Below are 12,652 nucleotides of genomic sequence, written 5' to 3' on the forward strand. Positions count from 1 at the left end.
GGCCAGTGATTTAAAATAAATTTCTGAAGATCGTGCACCAAGCAAATGGCAGAGCCCATATCACTCAGCCCACAACTGCTTTTTAAAATTCTTGCCCTTTTTTATGCTCAAAGACACCTAATGAACATTTCATTCTTCCCAAAGAAGTATAAATTTCTGGAGGCCAAAAGCGTAGCTTGGTTATCTTTATGTTGGTCATAATACTTAACAGAGCTGTGGGACGTAGTAGGAGCTTAGTAAAACTTCAAGGAAAATGGTAAGTTTTCAATATTAAGCACTCTGTTAAGGCTTATTGAGAAGGTAGAAAGAAAAATGAAATTACAAGCCCATAGTGATGTAGAACATTCAAATCTAATTTAATTATGATCTTTATATGAAGGAGAAAAAAATGCATGTGACAGCTGTGATATTCATAAAACCTTTGTTAAAAAAATTCATTTCTTATGTCTTAATTTCTGTTTACACTGAATCTTTTTGTTTGTTTTCATGATTTTTTTAAATTCCAAAAAAGCTATTTTCACCCAAGTTTGTTTCATTGATATGATTTTAGTAGCTCCTATCTGAAACTATCGTCAGGAAATGTGCTTTTTCTCTTTGGCTATTTCAAAAAAGAAAAATACTTAATATCAGTATGAATAACACATGTGCTCATTGCAGCATAATGTTGTTGCAATCTGTGCTTGATACAGTTATAAATAAGTCTTTGAAAGCATTTTTCTGTATTTTAAATAAAGGCTATAGAAAGCCACAAGAAGGATCTAGTCTTGTTAATATCACAAGCTGTTTCCCCACCTGCACTCAGAGCAGCTTTAGTACAGCAGCTGTCTGGGTCGTGTTGGCACATCACTGTCTGCACAGGAACCCCATGGTTTACACAGAAAATGAATAGGCCACAGTTCCAATGGGGGTCTTCAATAATCCTTCCTCTAATGCTACCATGTGTGAGCATTGGGCTTTGAAGGGGTGTGAGGTGTGAAGTTTCAGGAGGATTATTTAAAGCCACTCAATTTCGAAGGTAGAAAAGAGCATTACAAAAACCGGAGTGCCTTTGCATTCCTCCTGCATGTTGATAAAATGCAGCTTATATTGATATTAGAGCTTCATGTCCAGCATGTAATAGCAAGCAAAGGGATTGGTATAATTAGGTGATTCACTCCATTCGCTCTCTTTAACATGGACAAACAAACCTAGCATAGATGTTTCATTGATTTTATTTACTAAATATTAGCTGTGAAAATATTAACCTAATGAGAACAAATATCTATCCTGTAGTACCTATGGGTATTAAATCCAGGGAGGAAGAAATTTATACATTGGACTTACCTATGTGTAATTGGGTGGCCCTTGGACATTTAAAATAAAGCAATCTTTTCTTCTTTTTTTTTCTCCTATGTAGACTTCTAAAAGTATCGTCTACAGCAGTTAATCAATCATGGGTTTTTAGGCCATGTGAATAAATTTCTTGTTCAAACTGAGGACTTTATTCCAATAACTCTTACTTCTCTTAAGGCACTCTAAAGAACCCAAAGCCCATTTTGTGATTATTCTGAGCAGTTTTTAGAGAACATAGTATAATGGAGGTGGGGTGATTTAGTCCCTTGGAGACATACTGTGTGCAACTACAGAATCAAAATACTAGGGCCTCATCAGCCACCTACTGCCCCAATCTGGACTTAGGTTCAAAGCATCTTTAGCATTGGGAATGCCCAGCATTGCGAAACTATCTCCAGTGTCATAGGATGTTCAATCTAATATGCATTTCCTCTATAGATCAGGCACTGTGCTAGGTACTTCAGAACTGAAGCTGAATGATATATGTCTTAGACCAAAAGGTTCTCATTCAAGTAGGGATGATAGACATCTAGACAGATAAGCACACTTGGAGACAGAGCTACAGAGGCATCTTAGAGGAGCCCAGTGATTAACTTTCTCAGTAGTTAGAAGTGGAGAGGCCTATGAGAAGGTATCATATCAATTTAGGGCTTAGATGAGCAATGGGAAGTTTTCTAGGTGGCTGAAAGGGCACACTAAATAATACATGCAAGGTCTCATTGTAGGCAGAATGGGGCTCGGTATTGCTGGACCTCAAAATAAATTGGGAAAGGACAGAAACCAGAAGATGAGTCTGCAAAATAGACCAAGGCCAGATCATAAAGAATATTTGATCTGTCATTCAGTCTAAAGAATTGCTGATGTGGAATAAGCCAAATGTTGAAATGTGTACAGGCCTGAGGAAGGGCAATCAGTTAGAAAAATTTTGCCGGTGGGAAGTGAGTTGATAAGGGAAATGGCAGGAAGAATGTAATGGGAGGGGAGAAAGAGGAGACATTAAGGAGGTGGATTTGTCAGGGTTTATTGAGGTAATGGAATAAGAGAAAAGTGGGTACCATTCTGGTCTCTCTTTTGGTTGGGGGGGAGACAGAGTCTCATTCCGTTGCTGAGGCTGGAGTACAGTGGCACAATCTCAGCTCACTACAACCTCTGCCTCCCAAGTTCAAGCAATTCTCCTGCCTCAGCCTCTTGAGTAGCTGGGACCACAGGCGCGCAATGCCACGCCCGGCTAATTATTTGTATTTTAGTAGAGACAGGGTTTCACTGTGTTGCCCGGATGATCTTGAACACGGACATTCTTCCTGCCTTGGCTTCCCAAGGTGCTAAGATTACAGGAATGAGCCACCATACCCAGCCCCTTTCAGGTCTCTGGACTGTAAATTTTTTCAGAGTCCTTTTTTAAGATTCACAGAATATTACCTCTGTTAAGTTATGACAGACAATGGTGAATTCTCTGTCCACTGCTTTGAATATTTCTAATCCCTAAAACATTCTGATGTTATGCAACAGGATGTATAACCTACAGCCTATAGGGCGGAACAGCCAATGACTGGTTCCAATAGAGCTCGACAGATATTTTGTGCCTGTCATTGCTTTATGACACATTTTTAAGCCACAGACTAAAGATGATTGTAGCTACCACTGTCCTCCTTATGGTTAAAACAGCTCACACAGTATTTTGCCCTAATATTGTCAAGAAGCACAATTCCTTTCCCAGAAAACTGCTCTAATTGGATTCGGTGGACCTTGACTGGCTTGTCACTGCATTGTTCAAGGTGAAGGTGAAATCTTTGAGGAGGTTGTTCCTGAAAATAAGAGCTGAATATCGCTGATGAAGGCCTTTTAAAAGTATATATCTTTATGCAATCATTTTCATATTACTTTTCCATGATCTGTGTTTTACTATATGTGACAAATGACCAGGAAAAAAAAAAAAGGTGGTGAGATTGATTTATACTCCAAATCCTATATATATATGCATTTATTTTTTTTTTTACATTTATTGACATATGAATATAAAATTTGAAAAAAACTTTATTCTGATTTTTTTTAAATTTCCAATTTAACATTTTTTAACAGGTGAGAAATTGCTGTTGAAGCCACACTGCTTATGAGGATGCAGCAGATGTCCTGAGAAGTCACCCAGCTGTAACTGTAATAACTTTGTAAGGTAAATACTCTTCTTAAGCTTTTAAAATCTGGGCAATGCACAAAGCCAGTATTTAAAATAATTATTGTTAGATTTTCTTTATGAGAAGGATAAAGCTAATTCACATTTTTTCAGCCTAATTTCCTTGATTCATATTTGGCAATAAGAGCTATTACCATTTATGAGATTTTATATCACATTTTATATAACATACACACAATGCATATATATGTACATATATATGAATATATACATGTTTACCAATATTGAAAAGTATTATCAAAGCCTTTATCTGCTTAGATTACCAAGTAGAAAGTGTGACCACTTTTTGAAAAATATGAATACACTAAATCATTTAACTGTCTTGATGTCCCAGAGAGTAGAAGCAGGATAGTCTAAAGTGTGCAAATGTTAAATGGTGTGAAGCATTTTGGTTCTAAGTTTTAGTTAAGAGAGAAGCTATTTCACAGTTGGCCTACTTCCTAAAGGAAGCCACATTGATGTTTTATTAAGTAATGGAATATAGTTTGTCTCTTCATTCATATACTTGTAAGAAATATGATGGGGAGAAACTTGAAACTAGGGCTTAAAGAGAGACAAGTACCAAGCATGAGAAATGTGGCTCCCTTAAAGAGCAAGTAAACATTCCAGGAAGCAATCCTTTTAGAAGATGAGCCAATCAGAGTTGGTTCTGCTAAATGGAGAGGCTAGAGAGTAGGCGCTCCTTACTTCTCAACTTCATATTAAAAAATTCTGCTGTTCACCTTTCTTGAACTCAATTCCCTAACAAGCAAACTGATATTAAATCTTCATTTCTTAGAAATTTTAATATTTGGAAAATGTGTGAAGTAGGTCACCTAAAAATGTAAAAAGCAATTCTCAAGTTATGGTACTCTGTTGCATTTTGGTTTGGATAGAATTCTGTTCTTTTTAATGAGTTGTTTGATGATCTCCCTGAAACTGAGAATGCTTGAATTCTGAGATACTACACAGAAATATGACTGAAAAGGCTACTGATGATCTTCAAGCAGATCAACTTTTGAAAGTGTATCAATCACTGGCATTAAATTGTTTGTCTCTTTTATGAGGAAGGGAAAGACCTGGATTTTTATAAGGTTTATATTTAGCTTCTTGACTAACTGTAACACACCTGAAAATAAGGACATGTTTATGATGTCTTACTGTGTTTGTCTGCTGTCTGAAAAACTCTCATTGAGGAATTTTGAATTGAGATAGTAATGCACTAAAAAGGACTTAACATGGGGTTTGGATAAGTGCTGTTCCTTTGAAAGAGTCCAACTTCATAAGAAAGTATTAAAATTCTGCATTGATAAGATAACTTTTGAAGTTTTAAATTGAATCTCATAAGGAATCTCTTGTAAATGATCATTCCAGGTTCATGATTGGTGAGTACAAGTGAAGGGAGGAGGACTTCTTTTCTATTTCCCTCAAACCCTGAAATTTTTCAATTTTTTTCTTGTAATTTCTGATTAATGGCACTCTTGATTTTGATTTATATTATCCTATTATTCATTTTATGGGAGAAGAAGAAGTCACTTTTTTTCAATTTAATTTTAAAAATTAGGGCTAGCAGTGATGAAATTTAAAATCAAATTATCTTGTCAGAGTGACAGATAAATCTCTAGAGTTTCTAATGAGATTTTCCACCGGCAGGATGCTGAATTTCTCCCTTTCCCAGACTTCTTCATTCCAGGTTTTGACAGGGAGTGACAATGAGCATCTGTGTTTTGAAATATAGTGCTATTTGAGGTATTTTGGTCCTTATTTAGAAATTGGGGGCAGGGGTTGCTTCTTTGTTCTACATTAAAGGGGAAAAAGAGAAATGTCAAATGGGTACATCTTTTACTATTGAAAGTTGCAAGCAATTGTCATATACCTAAATTTGATTCAGAATAGCAGATTCACCAATTTCTACCCTTGCCTTTACATGTTACTATTCTTAAAGGAATTTTTACCATAGAGATGATGTAAATATAACACGATATTCTTACTATGCTGCTATTTGACCTTTTTTCCCCCCATTTTCTGATTATCCTAAATAAAATTTGAACTCTGAAACACTTTTATGGTATTAGGTAGAGAACTCCATAGTTCTCTATGCAGTTAACAATTCTGTCTTATGTAATCATGGAATTAGAGATGCTTTGTTTCTAGTAGCTAAAAAAAAAAAAAAAACTATTCTTTGCTGATCTCAAACATATAGCAAAATAACGATTCTTAAATGGTATAATAGATGTACACTTCATTCCTCTGCAAAAGGATATATCTAAGATAAGCAGTATATTCAGTGGTACTACCCAAGTAACTGAATTGCCAATTAGTAGTTTTAAATGTCTTATAGAAACCAAAAGAATACAGAGAAAATGATTAGTTATGACAGGACCCTCCCTGTTGAGATCCGTGTTGGAGTAGAAACTGTTGCAAAATTAGGTTGATTCTAGACTGAGCCTGCTCCCTACCTCTGACTAGACAAGGAGTTCATGAAATGTCTTAAAGCTTCAGTTTCCTCACATTTTCAAGAAGAAGCAATTTTTCTTGCACTCTTTTTTTTTTGTTAGCCAGAAGCTAGTCAGAGCTACAGCTGTAATTTAGAACTTTGCTTCTTCATTACATTTCCATCTATGTATGTTGTAATTTCTACATCAGAGGATATTAACCAATGAGTGCCCCCTGAGAAGCCTGCTTTGGTTACTCCATTATTACTTCAAAATGAGGAATGGTGAGTATGTTAGTAATTCAAGGAACAGATGATATTCAGAAAAAAATGTGACGGGGCACCTATATGTAGGCCCTGAAGAGCTGCACATACTGTACATTAGTTAAGAGTCTTAATAAAAGAACAGAAGGAAGGGAAAATACAAAATGAAGAATGAATTACTTAAGATTAAATAGTTTCTATTACAGAAATAGGCTGCATGTAGAGCTAATGGCAGGCATTTTCTACAGACAGATGGAATGCTCTCATCTCCCAATAGTATTGATATGAAGTCTCTGTTAAGATTCATTTTTCCTGAAACATTTGCATATAAATATAAACATCATTACCAGGGGCTAATTGCCCTGTAGGAACTAAAATGTGGGAATTAGCATCTTTAGTTGCTTTTATTATTATTTTTTAAAGTATCTCTAACACGCATCATATTTGGTACTGCATGGCTGCAACAGATAATTACCACCATTAAGAATCTCAGACGCAAAATCAAAACCATTTGGAATGGCTTCCAGGGCAACCCAGCACAGTGAGTAGCCACCAAAATGAGTATATGAGGTTTATGTTCATGCATATTTATAAGGGTACTTAATTCGACGTTCATAGTGGGGGGCTTTTGAAAGCTTGTCAAAAGAGCAGCCCCAAAACAAGACCAAACATCAAAGGTAAGAAGATATAGTACATCTCACTCCCACACACATAACAAATATTGCTTGCAGGAGGCAATGAATAACACCAAAGGAATTATTTATTTTAACTACTCAGAAGAGATGGTAATTTCTACGAAGATGTAAACCACAAGCCTTTGCCTTTATCAGTCATCTTATTGATCGGAAAGGTCAAGAGTATAAGTTATTCAAAGGGTGGATCATAGGCAACAATTCTGGATAAATGGGCATGTAGATTTGTGTGAATAATGCCTCTTGCTTGTGCAGAATATAAGGAAGAGTTTGAAGGCATGTCCTGAGGACAGAAAAAAGGAAAGTATTTAAAGAAATATCACCATGCCTGAGAGGCTAACTGTAGCTGAAACACTGCCCACTTTGTGGGTGGGTCTGTGGTCTGTGTGTTCAGTATGTAGGTGCTGCCTTGTTCAAGTGTTGTGTTCAGAGGCGATCTTGCTGACACTTACACTTTTCAAAACCATTTCCATGACATTCAGCAAATGTTTGTTCTGGTGGAACAAATCTGTTAAATTATAGATTAGAAACAGTACAAAGAAACCTTTACAAATGTTTCAGTTTCAGTTTTGCACAAGGCAAACAGCATTATATTTAAATGCAACACTCCTTGTTAGAATAAAACATCTACATAACAGGGTACTATGCTCGATTTACAATTCTCTTCTCACTCCGCTTTGGGGGCAGGGATGCCTGAAGTTCTGAAAGCCACAGTATTGAGGATCTACTCTCCTCAGTTCCTTTCACATGCCCACATCTACAATTCACTTTTGCCTCTTGCCATTCCCCTGTCCTTCCCAGCTCCCTTTTCTTAGGTTCCTTCCCTACCCCTTTGACTTTCCATTGATGCTAGGAATGGTCCAAATGCAAAATAATGACACTTTTTCTGTAATGATGATTCCACATTATTTGATGGGTGATTAGTTCTATTCAGTCCCTGTTAACACCTTCACTCATTATCTTGAAAAAATACTGGAGAGTGGCATAGTTTTGTTTTTTTTTTTTTTATTTTAAGAATAGTATATGTTGGCTCCAAGATACAACTATATTCTATATAAGATGCAACTCTATATGTCAGTATTTTAAAGAAACATTCTTAAAAGACCAAAATAAACCATAGGCCATGAGATGGTTTTTCTTTTTCTTTGTTTTTTTTTTTTAAACAAATGTGCACCATGATGTTTCACCAAGTAAGACAAATGCCATGAATGTGAAAGCTGCAGTTTGCAGTATACCACATTTAGAACCCAGGGGAGGTGAATTAGACAGAAGTGCTAGTCATTCGAATTAAACAATCGGGTAACTTCATGGTAAGTTGATATGTAGCTTCAAAATTGTGCATTTAAGTTTCTTTTTTCTTGATGATCAGAGGTCCCATGTTGTCTCCAGTCTCTTCGTTGTGTTCTGTGTGAGACCCATCACAGAATGGGAACTTTTTGAACTTCCAACAGTAGTACACCGCTTTATCTCCCAAACCCTCCATGTCAAAAGCCCCTTGGGGTTGTCTTTCCGGATGTGAAGGTTTATCATGGCTTTATTTCGGTGATCATTAACATAAAATCTTTCGTAAGCCAGATAACTAATGGCAGCTGTCCCAGCAGCAATGGTAACTGCTGCGATCCATTCAACTCATACGCTGGAGCTGGAAGTCAGACTCATTGCTCTAATGCTTGCAAGGTGTGTGCACTAGGATACCTGGCACAAGCACAGTAGTCTTAAAAGCATTCTGGAGGTGAATGCAAGGGTACTACTAGCTTACCACAGGCTTCAAGTGACCTGTTGATGGCCATAATTTAGATCCATAACTCAAACATTAAGTCATTTTATAAAGAACAGTAAAGTTTAACTTAATAGTTCTTTGACTACTGAAGGAAGGTTTATTTTTAGGGCTATATGTTGTTTTATGACCATCATTATTTTTTAAATTGTCAAAAGAAGTCTTTTTTGTATTTGCTTATATTTCTTAGTGACAATAATTAAATAGATGATTTAGTTGAGGAAAGGTTTGTCAAAAAGACAAACTTAACTACATTGCCAAAACATATCAACATGGCGTAAAAGAGAAAGTAACTTAATGTCTGTAAGCATACTTTAAAATGTATTTCAAAATACATTCCAAATATGTTTAAACATATTAAAGACACATAATACAGTGAACAGCGGTATATTCAAGCATATCCAGAGAGAGAATGAACAGAAAACACAAAAACATAGATATGCATACATGCCTATGACGTCAGTGTGTGTAGAATTAAGAAACTATTACAGGCTGGGAATGGTGGCTCATGCCTAGAATCCCAGCATTTTGGGTGGCCAAGGCAGGCGGATCACTTGAAGTCAAGAGTTTGAGACCCGCCTGCCCAACATGCCAAAACCCTGTCCCTACTAAAAATACCAAAACAACAACAGCAACAAAAAAACCTTAGCTGGGTGTGGTGGTGGGAGCCTGTAGTCCCAGCTGCTCTGGAGGCTGAGGCAAGGGAAATGCTTGAACACAGGAGGTGTGGGTTTCAGTGAGCCAAGATAGCGCCACTGCACTCCAGCCGGGGCAACAAAGTGAGACTCCATCTCAAAAGAAAGAAAATATCACAAAACATTCACAAAAGAATTAATAAGTGGAGTTATTGAGTGTCTTTAGGAGGGATAAAAACTTAGATTCACTTTCACATCACATAACAAAATCAAGAGGGAAGCAAACTAAAATCATAGATTAAAGGAGAGAGTCAACTTAGAGTAAATGTCAAGCTAAAATCTTAGAAGAATGAAATGACAACTTAGATAATTACTTTTTGTGATCTCTGGACTCCTCGGCATAAACAAACTTTTTAAGCATGCAAGCAACAGAGACAAATCACCAAGGGAAAGATCAACATATTTGAATTAAAATGTATAAACATTTATACATCAAAAAGTAATCATTAGCCAAATTAAATGACAAATAACAAAGAATACTTTTCTAAAATTCCACAATTAAAGATAAAGAACTTTAAAAGAACTAATGTTATTTTCTTTAAGGATCAAAGTGGTAAATAGATCACAAAGCATAACAACTACAAAAGGATAATAAGCATATGAAAATGGTTTAACTTCAGTTACATAAGAGAGCGAAAGTTTAAAATATTAAAGATTTCCTTTTTGTGTGTTTGTGAGTTTTTGTTACTTTTGCTTTGTAACATGACAAATACTTTAAAAGATGAAATTCCATCCTTTGTGTAGTACAGACATAAGCAATCTTGGAGACAACTGGAGTATATTTAAATGAGTATCAAATTCCTGAGAAACATATTTACTAATCATAGAAGGAGAGCTTGAAAATCTTAGAAAAAACGTATTACTGGTTCAAAAATAAATGTATTATCTACATAAATAATCAGAAATTCAGAGAATTACTTATAAAAAATATGGCCATTACAAAGAAAAATTTTCAGTGTTTTTTTACCCTAAGCATTTAAAAAATGTTCCCATCATTAGATAAAAGAGCAGGAACAAACAACGCAAGCTGGTCTCTATATATGTACATTGACTAGAATTTGCTGGTTCCCAACCTTCATTCATCTTCTGATTCCTAAAGTCTAAGTGTCACAGAGATTTCTTTTGAGAAAATGTCCATTCTCTATCTTCATAAGATCTACTTTGTTAAGCTTCTGCATGAGTGAGAACAGGTGATATTTGTTTTTCTGTGCCTATTTCACTTTACATAATCTCTCATTCCATCAACATTGCTGCAAATAACAAGATGTTATTCTTTTTAATTCTTTTTAATGGCTGAGTAATTCATTGTGTATACGTACCACATTTTCTTTCTTGATTCACTGATGGATACTTCACCAGTGAAGATTAATTTCATGGTTTGGCTATTGTGACTATGGCTACAATAAACCTGGGAGTACAGTTTTCAATGTCTTTAATTTTTTGGATATATTGAATTCCTTTATTTTGGATACATACCCAGGAGTGAAATTGCTGGATCATATGGTAGGTCCAGTTTCAGTTTTTCAGGAACTTCCATACTTTACCTCATAGTAGCTGTACGAAGTTACATTCTCAACAGGGTATGAGGGTTCTTCTTTCTCAGCATCCTTGCCAGCATTTGTTACTCCCTGTCTTTGATAAAGAACCATTTTAACTGAAATGAGATGACATCTCATGTGGTTTTGATTTGCATTTTTCTGGTGATTATTGATATTGAATATTTTATTATGTGCCTTTTGGCCATTTGTATGCATCTGTTGTTTTTTAAGAGATGTCTATTCAAAACTTTTGCCCATTTTTCAATTGGATTTTGTTGTTGTTGTTATCGATGTGTTTAAGCTCCTTTTATATTCTGGATATTAGCTTCTTGTCATATAAATGGTTTGCAAATACTTTCTCCCATTCATCAGGGTTGTCTCTTCACTCTGCCAAGTGTCTTTTGTTGTTGTTGTTGTGCAGAAGCTTTTTAGTTTAGTCCCATTTGCCTATTTTTTGTTGCCTATACTTTTAAAGTCTTGTCAATAAAATCTTTGCTTAGACCAATTTCCTAAAACATTTTCTGTATATTTTCTTCTAGAAATTTCATAGTTGAGATTTCATATTTAAGACTTGAACCAACTTTGACTTGATTGATATCTGTATATGGTGAAAGACAGGAATCTAGTTTGATTCTTTTGCATAGGGTTATCCAGTTTTCAGAACACCACTTTTTGAAGAAGAGTTCTTTCTCTGTTATAAGTTTTTGGTGCCTTTGTTAAAAATGAATTGACTGTAAATGTGTGGATTTAGATTTGGGTTCTCTATTTTGTTCCATTTATCTATGTGTCTGTTTTCATTTCAGTACCATGCCAGTTTGGTTACTGTAGCTTTGTTGTATTTTTGAAGTTAGATAGTTTGATTCCTGAAGCTTTGTTCTTCTTTTTCTCAGCATTGATTTGCTATTGGGATCTTTTTCTGTGGTTTTATTTAAATTTTCAAATTGTTTTTTCTATTTCTGTGAAGAATATTGTTGGTATTTTGTTAGGGATTACATTAAATCTATATTTTGGTGGCACAATTTTTATTTTAATTAACAATATTCTCCCAATTTATAAGCATGAGATACCTTTCCATTTTTGGGTATCCTGTTCAATTGATTTCATCAGTGTTTTGTTGTATAAATATTTTACTTCCTTGGTTAAATTGATTCTTAGGTATTTCAAATTATTTGTAGCTATTGTAAATGAGATTGTTTTCTTTACTCCTTTATCAGATTATTTGCTGTTGGCATATATAAATACTACTGTTTTTCATATGTTGATTTTGTATTCTGCAAATTTACAGATTTGTTTATAATTCTAACAGGTTGTTTTGGAGGAGTTTCTGGGTTCCTCTAAAAGTATAAGATCATGTCATCTATGAATGAGACGTATTTCACTACTTTCTTACAAATTTGAATGTGCTTTATTTCTTTCTCTTACCTAGTTGGCCAGAATTTGCAGTATTATTTTAAATAAAAGTCACAAAAGTGGGCATCGTTGTCTTATTCCAGACCTTCAAGTTAAGACTTTCAAATTTTTCCTGTTTAATACAATGTTAGCTGTGGGTTTATCATATATGGCTTTTATTATTTTGAGGTATATTATCTATACTCAGTTGGTTGAAGGTTTTTATCCTAAAAAGATACTGAATTTTATCAAATACATTCTTCACATCCATTAAAATGTCTGTAAGATTTTTGTTCCTGATTTTGTTAAGGTGTCTTTCACATTTATTAATGAGTATATGTTGAAACATCCTTGCATCTCC

General features: G+C 35.0%; 1 protein-coding gene and 1 pseudogene across 3 annotated transcripts in view; one reads left to right on the plus strand and one right to left on the minus strand.

Moving 5' to 3' along the window:
* Positions 1–12,652, plus strand: part of TENM2 (teneurin transmembrane protein 2) — a 3,966,312-nt gene that overhangs the window by 1,483,768 nt on the left and 2,469,892 nt on the right. For all 3 annotated transcript variants that reach the window (XM_078359011.1, XM_078359016.1, XM_054252473.2), the window contains exon 6: positions 3,412–3,502. The gene's annotated coding sequence lies outside the window, so the exon portion shown is untranslated. The remainder of the gene's footprint in view (positions 1–3,411; positions 3,503–12,652) is intronic.
* Positions 8,235–8,551, minus strand: LOC118150127 (CDGSH iron-sulfur domain-containing protein 1 pseudogene; annotated as a pseudogene).

The sequence above is a fragment of the Callithrix jacchus genome, chromosome 2 (genome assembly GCF_049354715.1).
Source record: "Callithrix jacchus isolate 240 chromosome 2, calJac240_pri, whole genome shotgun sequence".
NCBI lineage: Eukaryota > Metazoa > Chordata > Mammalia > Primates > Cebidae > Callithrix > Callithrix jacchus.